Source organism: Panthera uncia (genome assembly GCF_023721935.1).
Source record: "Panthera uncia isolate 11264 chromosome C1 unlocalized genomic scaffold, Puncia_PCG_1.0 HiC_scaffold_3, whole genome shotgun sequence".
In the NCBI taxonomy this organism is placed as follows: Eukaryota; Metazoa; Chordata; class Mammalia; order Carnivora; family Felidae; genus Panthera; species Panthera uncia.
In genome coordinates, this window is record NW_026057584.1 from 26,305,024 (window position 1) to 26,318,016 (window position 12,993).

The window sequence follows — 12,993 nt, forward strand, 5'->3', positions numbered from 1 at the left end:
TCCAAAACTGTAATGAATGTTTATTTTTACTTTTTTTATTTAAAGAATTAAATCAGTTGGGGCACCTGGGTGGCTCAGTAGTTTAAGTGTCTGACTTCGGCTCAGGTCATGATCTTGTGGTTTGTGAGTTCTAGCCCCACGTCAGGCTCTGTGCTGATAACTCGGAGCCTGGAACCTGTTCAGATTCTGTCTCTGTCTCTCTCTGTCCCTCTCCTGCTCACGCACTCTCTCTCTGTCTCAAATATTAAAAAAAAAATAAACATAAAAAAATTAAAACAGTCCTCTCCTGGGGAGAGGTTGGGGAGACATCTAAGACACCATTCTCAGAAAAAAAAAAAAAAAACCTATAGTAAAAAGAAAAATATATCACCAAAAATGAGTTTATTCATTCACTTATTCAACAAATATGTATTGAGCATACTATATGTCAGATACTGTGCTAAGTTAGATAACTACAACACTAAACAAGAGAGTCATGAATGCTGCCTCATGGGATTTGCATTGGAATCAGCAAGATGCACAACAATCAAGTAAACAAATAATTCAAATTCTTATAAATGCCATGAGTTCAGTGAATGAAGTATTGCAATACATAAGAGGGGAAGTAGAATCTACTTCAGGTTAGTGTGATAGGTAAGGCCTCTCCAAGGAGATATCTAGGCTAAGATTTGGCAAATAGGAAGAAAACGATCATTGAAAGAAAGGTGGGAAGGGCAATCCAGGGAGAGAAGATAGCGTATCCAAGTATCCAAAGGAGTTGAAGTACATGGATAAAAATGAATGAACTGAAGAAGGGAAGAATGACAAGAATCCAATGTGTGAGGAGAAAAGTAGCAAGACCTGAAGTATGAGTTTATCCATGTGTCTTCAACATTCTAGGAGAAATACATCATTGTGAGAAGACTATAAAAATAATCTCACTCACATACAAGGCCTGCTTTAGATAGTCCTTCTCCTTCACACTTAAAGAAACATTTACAATTTGGTAGAAGAAATGGGATCAAACCAAACAACAAACTTGAGCACTCAACCTGCTGGTTCTTCACTCTTCCAAGCCCCAACCACATGTCTTCCTCTTTTTGCCAAGATATCTTGGATTTCTAGACTTGTAATATCAATGCACAGCACTATAGGTTTTCTTTAGAGACACATAATGGCAGAGTCTAGTCTTAAAGCTGGGGAAATATACAAGAATATGAATACATCTCAAAAAGCTAAATTTTAGGGAAAATCTAAGGCATATTGGATTTAACAATCATCGGAGGGGTGCCTGGGTGACTCAGTTGGTTGAGCATCTGACTTGATTTTGGCTCAGGTCATGATCCCAGGGTGTGAGATCGAGCCCCACATCGGGCTCTGCATTGAGCATGGAGCTTGTCTAGGACTCTCTCCCTCTCTCTCTGCCCTTTTCACCCTCTCACACGCACTCTCTCTTAAAAAAAATAATGGAGACAAGAAAGTTTAGCTGGGAAGTTTCTGGCACTTCTCAGAGGATTATATGACTGCTTTGGAGTTTGAAGACCAAGTGTGCTCAGTGTTTGGACTTAAAATTCTGTCTCTGTGTAAGACCTTTCAGGCTGTGTTTGCTGAAGAAAGACACTGGAATGTAAAGTCTCCAAATCACATTGTAACATTGCTAGCTGGCCAGGTGTTGAGGGACCTTATGCTATTTACTTAGCCACATTGTAATGCCCTTTACAATCCCAAATTCATTCTTGCCTCTAGAAGATTATTGAGATGGAACTTGTGAGATATACAGCCTATTTCAACAAACAGCAATCGACTTGTTCCTTTACAGTTTCCAGGGAAGGAAAAAAAAAATTACCTTGCCAGCTGGTACACAGGCTGTACCATCGAAGCTACTTGAATCCTAACTGTCAAAAAGGCACCAAGGGGATTTTAATATATACAGTGTGGATGTGTCAGAAGACTCCTTTTATGAGGAGTTTAATCTGTGCATTTGAAAGAGAATGGCAGGAACAGTCCTGTGGGGCTCACCTCCAGGGCAGACAATGTTTTCACTCTGTAAAGAATCCCGCTTGATGAGAATCAATACGTGTAGTTGGTCTTGACTACAAATAGTTCATTCCACGCTGAGAAAAGGGCCGCTGTCACTCCATTTACCTCCTTCCGAGCTGTAATGGTCCCAACTCTCTCCATGTCAGAAAAGCCCACAATTACTTGATAAAGAAGAATGTATCGGGCAATTCAAAAGCTAGAAATCTCACGTGGAGATTTATAATTACAGGGGAGCAGGTGTCTCGCATTTTAAAAATCCTGGTGCTGGTTTACAGCAGAACAGGCGAGACCATTGTCCTGTCCCCTCCTCCAGAGCTCCTCCAAATGCACGAACTAAGGCTGCCGGTCCCTAGAGGATGCCTAACGTGCCACAGTGTGGTCTCCTGGAGACATGGATACTCTCCTGCGCCTGAATTAGAAAACCTTGACCAGGACCAGAAGCAAATGCACCGTCAGCCATGGGCTATTCCTGTCCCTGCAGTTGCTGCCTGTCCTCAATATGGAGACAGTGACACTCATGCTATCTGAAGCTACCAACACAAGCTTAAAAACAAAGCCCCCTGACCCTTTGATTCCATTTAATGTCATTCACTTTGCTTTGGAAGGTAGTATTACATCTTTTTCTTAATTAAGTTTTTAATTAAAGTATGAGCTACGTTCAGAAGAGTGCAAAAATCTTCAGAGTACAGCCTGATGATGTTATCACCAAGTGAACATATTCGTGTAACCGCTTGCCACTTCACTCTCCATCCCTAGCCCACCCTCCTCTCAGGGGTAATGCCATCAGCCAGTTTCACTTGGCTTTGAACTTTAGATGAATGGCATCAGACAGTACATATTGGTTTTTGATCTGAGTTCAGTAACTCAATACTACATGAATTCATCCATCTTCTATACATACTTGTACTTTGTCCATTCTTATTGCTGGGCAATATATGATCATATACCATACTTTACTTATCCTTTCTACTATTGATGGACATTTGAATTGTTTCCAGTTTTGTGCTATTGTGAATGTTACTAAAGACATTTATGTACATCTTGATGCATATATGCAGACATTTTTGGAGGGCATACGCCTAGGAGTGGAGCTAAGCTATACCTAGCTTTTAATGTGTGCACACATTTAGAAATTGTTCTTTTAAAAAAAATTTAACATTTATTTATTTTTGAGAGACAGAGAGAGACAGAGCATGAGCGGGGGGAGGGACAGAGAGAGAGGGAGACACAGAATCCGAAACAGGCTCCAGGCTCTGAGCTGTCAGCACAGAGCCGGATGTGGGGCTGGAACCCACAAACCGTGAGATCATGACCTGAGCCGAAGTCAGACGCTCAACTGACTGAGCCACCCAGGTGCCCCCAGTTAGAAATTGTTCTTGATGCTTTTGTCCTAGAAGAAACTTTGTGCCTTCTTTCCCAGAAAAATATCAACTCCCAGAGCTGCTTCTGCCAGTTTGTTCTTGGAGCTCTACTCTCTATCACAGAATGATAGTGGACCAATGGACAGTCTTTGCCCTTGGGCATTTGGACTCTCAGCCCTCCTTCTCAGGAGGCAACCAAGAAGCATTCCTGAATGAGAGTCTGACCAATCAGTGAGTGTTCTCTTGCTGCCACAGCCCCTTCTCATGAGGTAACATCAATACCGTATGTCCTTCTGTGCCACTGTCTGGGATTTTCTGTCCCTTTCATACTCCCGTCTTGCCAGAATCACATACTACAGTATCAGAATTACACAATGAAGCAAGCTCTGAGCAATTTTAATCACTATAAATGTCCTTCCTTGAGAAACCCTACACCCCCCGCCACTCCAAGGGAAGTAGCATGCTAACCATGTAAAGAATCACTCTGTCTCCACTTCCACATGGCTCACCTTCTCCCTTGGAAGACAAGATTCCCAAGCACTGGCCATGGCTTACCCTGGATGTGGCATGACCTCTAACAAGGTAACTCTAAGAGCAGAAGGAGAAAAATAATACCCATCTCCTACTTACACAAGGATGGGATTTATGGAGTGTTAAAGAAATAATACGGTTAAAAACTTAGTGATGAAAGGAGTATAAATATTTAAAAAATTATCTTTATTACCCACTTCTAGTCTTTTAGCAAGCTTGCACTTTAACACCTATCTATTCTTAAGAGGAAACAGTTTCCAACATTTCAGAACACGTTTGAGTATCTCATAATCTCCAGTTGGTAAGTTACTTCTTTGCAACCGGAAATCTTTTCACTCATCCCCATTAGTCTCATATTAAGAATAGCTGATGACTATTCTCTTACTATGACACTTTACGTAATGAAAATTTCCCTTGAGCCACTGTTTTTCCTCCCTTTGACTAAATAACATCAAAGTCTTCATCTTTCCAGAATGGGTTCTAGCCATCAATTCTCTACTCACACATTGCCATACTCCAAACTCAACTTTTGGAGTTCCAAACTGTCTTGGGTCATTTAATTATAACTGGTAACATCAAAATTCATGACAGTCTTCAATTTGTTTATTCATCCATTCGGTAACTAGATAATTGTTTTAAGCTTACTGTGAGTAAGAGCTTGAGCTTCAGTATAGAACTAGACAGATGAATCCCTCATCTCATGGGTCTCACTTCCAAAATATATTAGAAAACAAAGTAAAAATATAAAACTTATAAAGGCTATGAAGAAAATAAAACCATATGTTGGCCTAAAGAATGACTGGAATAGGAGCTACTTAGGATTGTATGATTGTGGAAGGTCTTTCCGAAGAGATTTCACTTGGCTGAAATCTAAATGATCTTAGGAGGTGCCAAGGAAAATGTATGTGAAAAGGGGTTCCAGGCAAAGGATACAGCAATGACAGACCCTGTGTAGGGAAAGTCACTGTGACCACAGCATGATATTCAAAGGGAAGGGAACAGTGTGGGGACACTAGGGAGGCAGTTGGGAACCAGATCAAATCCAGCCTTGTTGGCTATCATTAGGAGTCTGACTTGCAAATCCCACAGGTCATTGGTGATCATATATGTAAGTTTTTCTCTGGATAACGAATCCAAGAGTGTGATCCTATCACTGTTGCATGCGCACTTCCACTTTGTGGTTGCCAGAACTCCCAAGGTCTCTCTGCCATCAGCATTGCTAGCCTCCTTTTTTATCTTAAAGCCCCTCTTCTTCTGAAACACAACCTTCAAATGAATCCTTTTTTACAAGCTAAGATTTAATTCTACCATAACAGAAGGGCTGAGACACAATACACCTAGTTTTTGCCATGTAACTATCTTACCCTTGGCCAATAGGAAGCAATAGTTAAGAGATTAAGCTTTAGATTGAATCGAAACCAGGTTGTGTTTCTGTTTTTTGACACTTTTACTGTGTGTAACTAGCATATTACTTTACCTTCCTGAGTTGTTTTTTTTTTTTATCCATAAAGTGGAAATTATATATCTACCTAAGAGTTGCTGTAATGATTGATGGAGATAATACACATTAACCCTCAAGAGATGGTCATTAATAACAATGACATTCAAAAAGCAAAAACGATAGAACTTTGTAGTAAAACCAGTTAGATATTACTCCATTTATTTCTCTTATTTTGTATTTAAGTCTCTCTGAAGCTAAATAAATTATCAATGGTCACATAGTCAGAAGTTCACCAAATTTCTCAAGTCAATAGTCTTACAGAGGAATAATTCAACCATTCACCACTTGCTTTAGCTTTGAGATTGGGCTTTATGAGCTACATAATCATTATTTGAATAAATCATGCAGACATTCTGATACCTGATGGAGCAAATTGTGATTGGGAAAGTGTGTGGTTTAATAAATGCTATTTTTGAGGACTTGAGAGATTCAGAACCATGGATTCTACTTTTTATCCAATTTGTTAAGTGGAAAAAGTCAATAAGAAGATGTGGCTGTTATATAGATCTCATCCACCAAATGTGGATTGTAATTTATAGTCAAAGCTCTCACAAGAAAATAAATTACAGGTTATAGAAGAGCTTTAGTAAGCAAATTTTTGGGCACAGTGAATATGTCATCTAAGGGCCAAAATCTAGAGAAGTAGCTGTTCTGGCATGGAATTATATGAAACCCTCTTATTTCAAGTGCCTGTCATTGGCAGGTTTTCACATAGTTATCACACAGACATGAACTGACCTATATAAGTGTGAGGGGAAAAATCCTGAGCCTTAAGCATAAGTTTAAAAAGTAGGCTTTTACATGAACTCTGCATATTATACTTGTATTTAGTCCTTACTATTGGGTTTTAAAATTATTTTATTATTTGCTTATTTATTATATAAATAAACTGCAATCGTAGGAGAAAAATAGGAAATATAAAAATATGAAGAAGCAAAAGGAAATTTATGTATAATTTTACCAGTCAGAGATAACTATTATTAACATCTTGCCATCTACACACACACACACACACACACACACACACACAAATTCTTCCCATATCCAAGTTAATTCTTATTTTACCTAAAGTAATACATCAAAGGAAATTGACACAAAGTTTTAAACCAAACATTATACTGAAAAGTGATTATCACAAGGGAAAAAACATTTTATATGAAAAACTTCAAATTTTCACAATGATTGTTTACTAGATACTTAACCAACAACCTCTTTTCCTCGGGAATATATAAGGGATTTACGACAAAAAATTCCATTGTAATTCAACAAGACTTTACTAAACACCTGTAATGGTCCCAATATTGGGGGAAGCACAAAACAGTGTCTACGCTTTTGAGAAATTATATCTGCGAGGAACACAGAGAAAAAATTCAGATACTTGAGCAACATGATTGGTAGAAGGAGAGAAACACACATTGAATTTCTGATTCTAAGGCGGTCAATGCTCTTCTTTTTCAAAGTCTTCACTGTGAAATGGGACTACTACCTGTCTTTTCCTTTCCTCACAAGGAGAAAGACAGAAAAGTCCATTACACACTTTGCGTTCTCAGGATTTTTTTTGAGTTTGCTAAAACTCTGCTGGACAGATGGGATTCCTGAGTTATTTTGCAGACATGGACTCAGCCAACAAGTCAAGTTTTTAAATTTTAAATGCCTTTTTGATTTGGAAGACAATTGATGCAGCCACTTTAAATCTACTTTAAAATTTTACTCTCATTGAAGTACTGTAGTTTCTAATTTGCCTTAATATTTCTTTTATATAAATATTGGCTTTATTGCATATGGCAGCCCCTACCAGGATGGCTTGTGCACTGCTCTTCTCTTTGTCTAGAACCCTCACGCCTTCCCCCTCACCTATGAAACCCTCTCTTCCTCTTCTTAACCCAAATATCCTCTCCTTAGAGAGGACTTCATCATGCCCACAGGGAGGACTTCGTGATGCCCACAAGTTTTTCCAACTCAGTGTTTTCACAGCCCTGTTCATATTTTCTCTCAAACACTCATCTCGGTTATAAGTTGATATTTCTTTGGGTAATGATTTACCAGTGTTTCCCTCACCAGACTGTAAGCTCAAGTTTTTGCTCACAACTGTATTTACAATGCCCAGAAGAATGCATAGGACATGCTAGATAACAAATGTTTGTTGAATAAAGTTCCCTAAAACCAATCATCTGGATGCAGTGCTCTACACAAGGTAGGTGTAGTATACGGTAAATGCTTGGCATTCACTGAGTAGATACTTGGGAACTCTACTACACATTTGCATTAATATATTTTTTTCAAGAATCATGAGAATCATTTTTTCACCCATCCCACATCTAAAGTAAGTAACCCCTCCTTAATAAAAACATCTTTCTCTAGGGGCATGTGGGTGGTTCAGTCGTTTAAGCGCCTTACTCTTTTTTTTTTTAATTTTTTTTTAATGTTTTACTTATTTTTGAGACAGAGAGAGACAGAGCATGAACGGGGGAGGGGCAGAGAGAGAGGGAGACACAGAATCGGAAGCAGGCTCCAGGCTCTGAGCCATCAGCCCAGAGCCTGACGCGGGGCTCGAACTCACGGACGGCAAGATCGTGACCTGAGCCGAAGTCGGACGCCCAACCGACTGAGCCACCCAGGCGCCCCTAAGCGCCTTACTCTTGATTTGGGGTCAGGTCATCATGTTCACTGACTGTGGAGCCTGCTTGGGATTTTCTCTCTCCCTCTTTTTCTCTGCTCTTCCCCAATGCATGCGCACTCTCTTTCTTTCTCAAAATAAATAAACATTAAAAAATAAAATAAAATAAAATAAAATAAAATAAAATAAAATAAGCATCTTGTTCTAAATATAGCAATACCCACAGCAGGCTCCGTACACTGCATTATCACTAGAAGAGGAGCATAGAGTAAATCTATACTCTCTGTCCGTGGCTTATGGAAAGGTTTGACTGAGTTTAACAATGATTCATCGTATACCTGAGAAATACGAATTCCAGGTCTGCTCACCTTCCCCATACTAAAAGAGGAACCCAAAAGTCCTGTTAAAAGTTGTTGCCATTTATTCACTTGCTTAATTGAGACACACATTTTTTTTTTATTTAAATCGTCTTGCTTTTCCTTGTGGTTTCAGATAAAACTCATTTTCTTTAAACAATTACATGTTATTGTCCAAAATTATCTATTCATCACAAATTCTGAGCATCTGATATGGGTCAGCCACAACCCTGAGTGTTGTCACAATTAAAGAAATCCAGCCCAAACAGGGGTTTACATTTTATTCACCTCTCTCTCTAAAACATCAAGGAAGTCCAAGAACTTAGTCCATGACAACTCTTACTACAATTTCCTGTCATCTCTTGCTCTCTAGTACTTCACAATTCCTAAGTCCCCCCTTCCTCTATTACCTCTAGAGACGTCTGCCTTGTCCTGCCATCTTGGTTCTCCGCCAGCACCTATGTCCCCCACAGCAAGTTCCCCAAAGCTCTTACCTTCCATCTTAGTAATCCCTGAGTAGTGTGGTTCTTTGTTTAATTGCATTCCTCACAGGAACTACTCAGAAGACTTTCTCTTTCATCAGAGGACAAATGCTAAGAGGAAAAGCCATAATCTACATGCATTACTATTTTTCACATCACAATTATAGGCATTCAAAATTCATCTCCTTTGACAAGTAATAAGAAGCTCTTAGAGTGGATGTGTGTGTGTGTGCACATGTGCATTACAATGAGTTTGTGTGTGCTTGTAGCATGTGTGTGTGTGTCAGTGAGTTTGTGTGTCCTTGTAGGGTTTGTGTGTGTGTGTGTGTGTGTGTGTGTGCACGTGTCTGTGTAGGGTACGTCTCCCAGACATCCATAAATTGGGCACAACTGAGAAAGTGCCATTAAAGGGAGAGTGCCATTAGAGTGCCATTAAAGGGAGAGCATAACAATGAGTGAGACTGCAAAAATTGAGTCCCTGTTCCTTCTCCTTCCAGATCCCAAGTCATTTTCAGCTATCACCTTTCCACTGCAACACACTTAGCCATGAACATTTTAGAAAACATAGTGACATCATTTTCAAATTCATATCCTAAGATTGATATCATGCTTCATTGTTCTGAGGCATAATGGGAGGTAGTCTTCCTAATATTTCCCTACTGTCCCTGAATCTACACTGAGCTTGGATCTTTCCGAAGTTCCCATAACTCCTTTCTCACCTATCTGAACAATAGCCGACACAGACATGCATTGATATATGCATAAAGAATTATATAGATTTTTGTGAGTATATTTACACATATGGTATCAAACTATACTTCATATTCTGTAAATTGCTATTTTCATGTCTTACAGATCTTTCCATATCAGAATATATTGGCCTACCTCATTATTCCATAGAATTGTATAGGAAAAAAAAACACACATACCATGTCAATTTAACCAATTTTTATTGACAGGCATTTGTGTTGTGACCTTCTTCCTATTAGAAACAATGCTGTAATACCATCCTTGTTCAGACTCCTGGTTCATAGGTGTGAGTATTTATAGTTAGTGTTTCTCAAATCTGGCTTCACATTAGAATCCTCCGGAGAGCTTTTAGAAATACTGCTGCCCATGCTCCCTAGCCCCTCCCTCCACTAGGCCAGTTAAATCAGAATCTGGGAGTGGAGCTCAGGCATGGGTGTTTAATAAAATCTCCCCAAGTAATTTTAATATGCAGTCAAGGTGGAGAATCATTACTAATTATGAAGAATTGGAATAGTTGAGCTGAAGGGTCTATACATTCTGCATTTTGAACTCATTTTTTAAACAGTTAAATTATATACAGTTTAAATTATGTAGTATCATTACTTCTGCTCTAAGTAAAGTTCTCAGGAAATCCGAAAGCATAAACCAAGTACCAAAAAAGGGTCTCTGTTTAAGTTGAAATGGGAGCTCCTCCGAAATGCCTATATAAAGTGAGTGCCTGCTCCACCCGAAGTCATTATTTTCACAGCACTGGGTTTGCTTTCTTTGTATCACAGGCATGGCTCAGAGATGTTGCTGGTTTGGTTCCAGACCACCAACTTAAAGCAAACATCACTACAAAGTTAGTCAAATGAACTTTTTGTTTTCTAGTACACATAAAAGTAATGTTTACATGATACTGTAGTCGATTAAGTGTGCGATAGCCTTATGTCTCAAAAAACAATGTATATACCTTAATTACAAAATACTTTATTGCTAAAAAAAAATGTTAACCATCCTCTAAGCTTTCAGCAAGCATAATCACTGAGCACAGATCACCACAATAAATATGATAATAATGAAAAAGTTAAAAATATTACAAGAATTAGGAAAACATGACACAGAGATACAAAGTGAGCAAATGCTGCTGGAAAAAAATGGCACCGGTAAAATTGCTCAACATCGGGTTGCCATAAACCTTCAATTTGTAAAAAAAAACAAAAAAAAAAAAAAAGGAAAGAAAAAACACAAAACAGTATCTGTGAAGCACAGTAGAGCGGAGCACAGTAAAAATGAGTATGTCTGTACTTGTGACAATTTGCAATCATTTCATGTCATTGGTCTTTCACACCCCAAATCTCCAACAGAACTCCAAGAGATCAGGAACCCAATCTGTCTTGCTCACCCAGTAATCCTAATGCCTATTATAAAAGCACATAGAATTTAATACATGGTAAATATGTGTAGAATGAATCAGTCCCTGTGGTTGTTTAATCAGTCATTCAGCATGTTAGGCTCTGAGAAGGACCAGTAAAATGAAGGAGAAATGCTGGTTGCTCTCATTTCCCAGGCCTAGAATTTCCAAATAGAAAACAGTATTTATTTTATTTTATTTTATTTTATTTTATTTTATTTTATTTTTTATTTTAATTGCAGTGTAGTTAACAAAAAACAAGTATTTTATCTTAGCCAAAAAGAACCTAAAAACCTACACTACCATACAAGAAACAGATTAATGTGTGACAAATCTTGACCGTGTGGTAAAAACAAAACAAACAAACAAAAAACATACACACACACAAAACACACACACACACACACACAAACAAAAACAAAAACACAAAGAGATTAGAAGGTAGAATATGATGAGCCGTCTTTAGTAATAAATTTGTCCCCTCTCTGCCATTCTCCTGCATTTTGGTAAACATCTAAGAAAACTTATACAGCAATGGTACAGTTAAGCATGAGGAACACTTGGAAGATCTGGGCACAGAGCATATCAGCTGTCACTGAGAACATGATTCCTCAGCTGTTCCCCTTCTTTCCCCTTATAAGTAAGTCTTGTCACATAGTCCTATAAAAAGGAGGGGTCAAGACAGCAATTTTGTTTTGATTCTGATTATCATATTAAATTACTCAGGATCATAGTTGTAGAAGGTCTCTAAATTCTACTTTCTCAAAACCTAAAGAATATTAAAAAAAAAAAAAAAAAAAAAGGCAGGGGGCACCTGGGTGGCTCAGTTGGTTAAGCGTCCGACTCTCAGTTTCAGCTCAGGTCATGATCTCATGGTTTCATGAGTTCGAGCCCCCCGTCAGGCTCTGCTCTGACAGTGCTGAGCCTGCTTGAGATTCTCTCTCTCCCTCTCTCTCTGCCCCTCCCCCACTCACACTGTCTCTCTGTCTCTCAAAATAAATAAATAAACCTAAAAAATATTTTTAAAAAATTCTACTTTCTCTACATGTAAGTTCTGTGTATAACAAATAATGGCTAACCAAGTGACATACACATTGTGCCCAATAGGACTAACCATTTTTAAAAAGACCTCAGTGTTATAAATTATGAACATGTTTAGACTGTCCTTCTATACTATACCTGACTAAAACACAAAGAACATTGACTAAGTAGGAATGAGACCTCACATCTCTTTTATTTGAAGTTTCAAGATGAATTTTTACATGTTTTAGAATTTCTAAATTAATTTATTTTAGGATAGATCTAGATTTATGGAAAAGTTGAGGGAAGTTCCCATGCACTCCACACCCAGTTTCTCTATTATTAACATCTTATTTCAGTATGGTACATTTGTCACAATTAACAAACCAATATTGATGTGCTATTCTTAGCTAAAGTCCATGATTTATTCATATTTCCTCGTTTTCTACTTAACATTCTTCTTTTATTTCAGGATTACATCTAGGACACCATATTACATTGACCCATCATGTTGCCTCAGGCTCCTTTAGTCTATGAAGTTTTCTTAGTCTTTCCTTGTTTTCGATAATCTTGACAATTATTAAAAGTGCTTATCAGGAATTTTGTAGAATGTTCCTCAATTTGGACTTGATTGTTGTTCTTCTCATGATTATACTAGGTTATGGTTTTGGGACGAACCTGTCAAACATTACCTCAGCAACATGGTCAAGGTTAATATCAATAGTAATATCATATTGATAGCATGTACCCTTGATATGATATGAATGGCACATGTACGTTTGTGAGCTCCACTTTTTAAGTAGAAAATTCTATACCAACATACTTTCCTCTGGTCAATAAATAAATCTGAGATATATAATTGGTAACATAAAGAGATTTAGATATATAGTGAAATCAAGTCATTTCCTCCTTAATATGAAGTAAAGTATTCTTATTTCAATTTTTTTTTGACTCAGAACATAA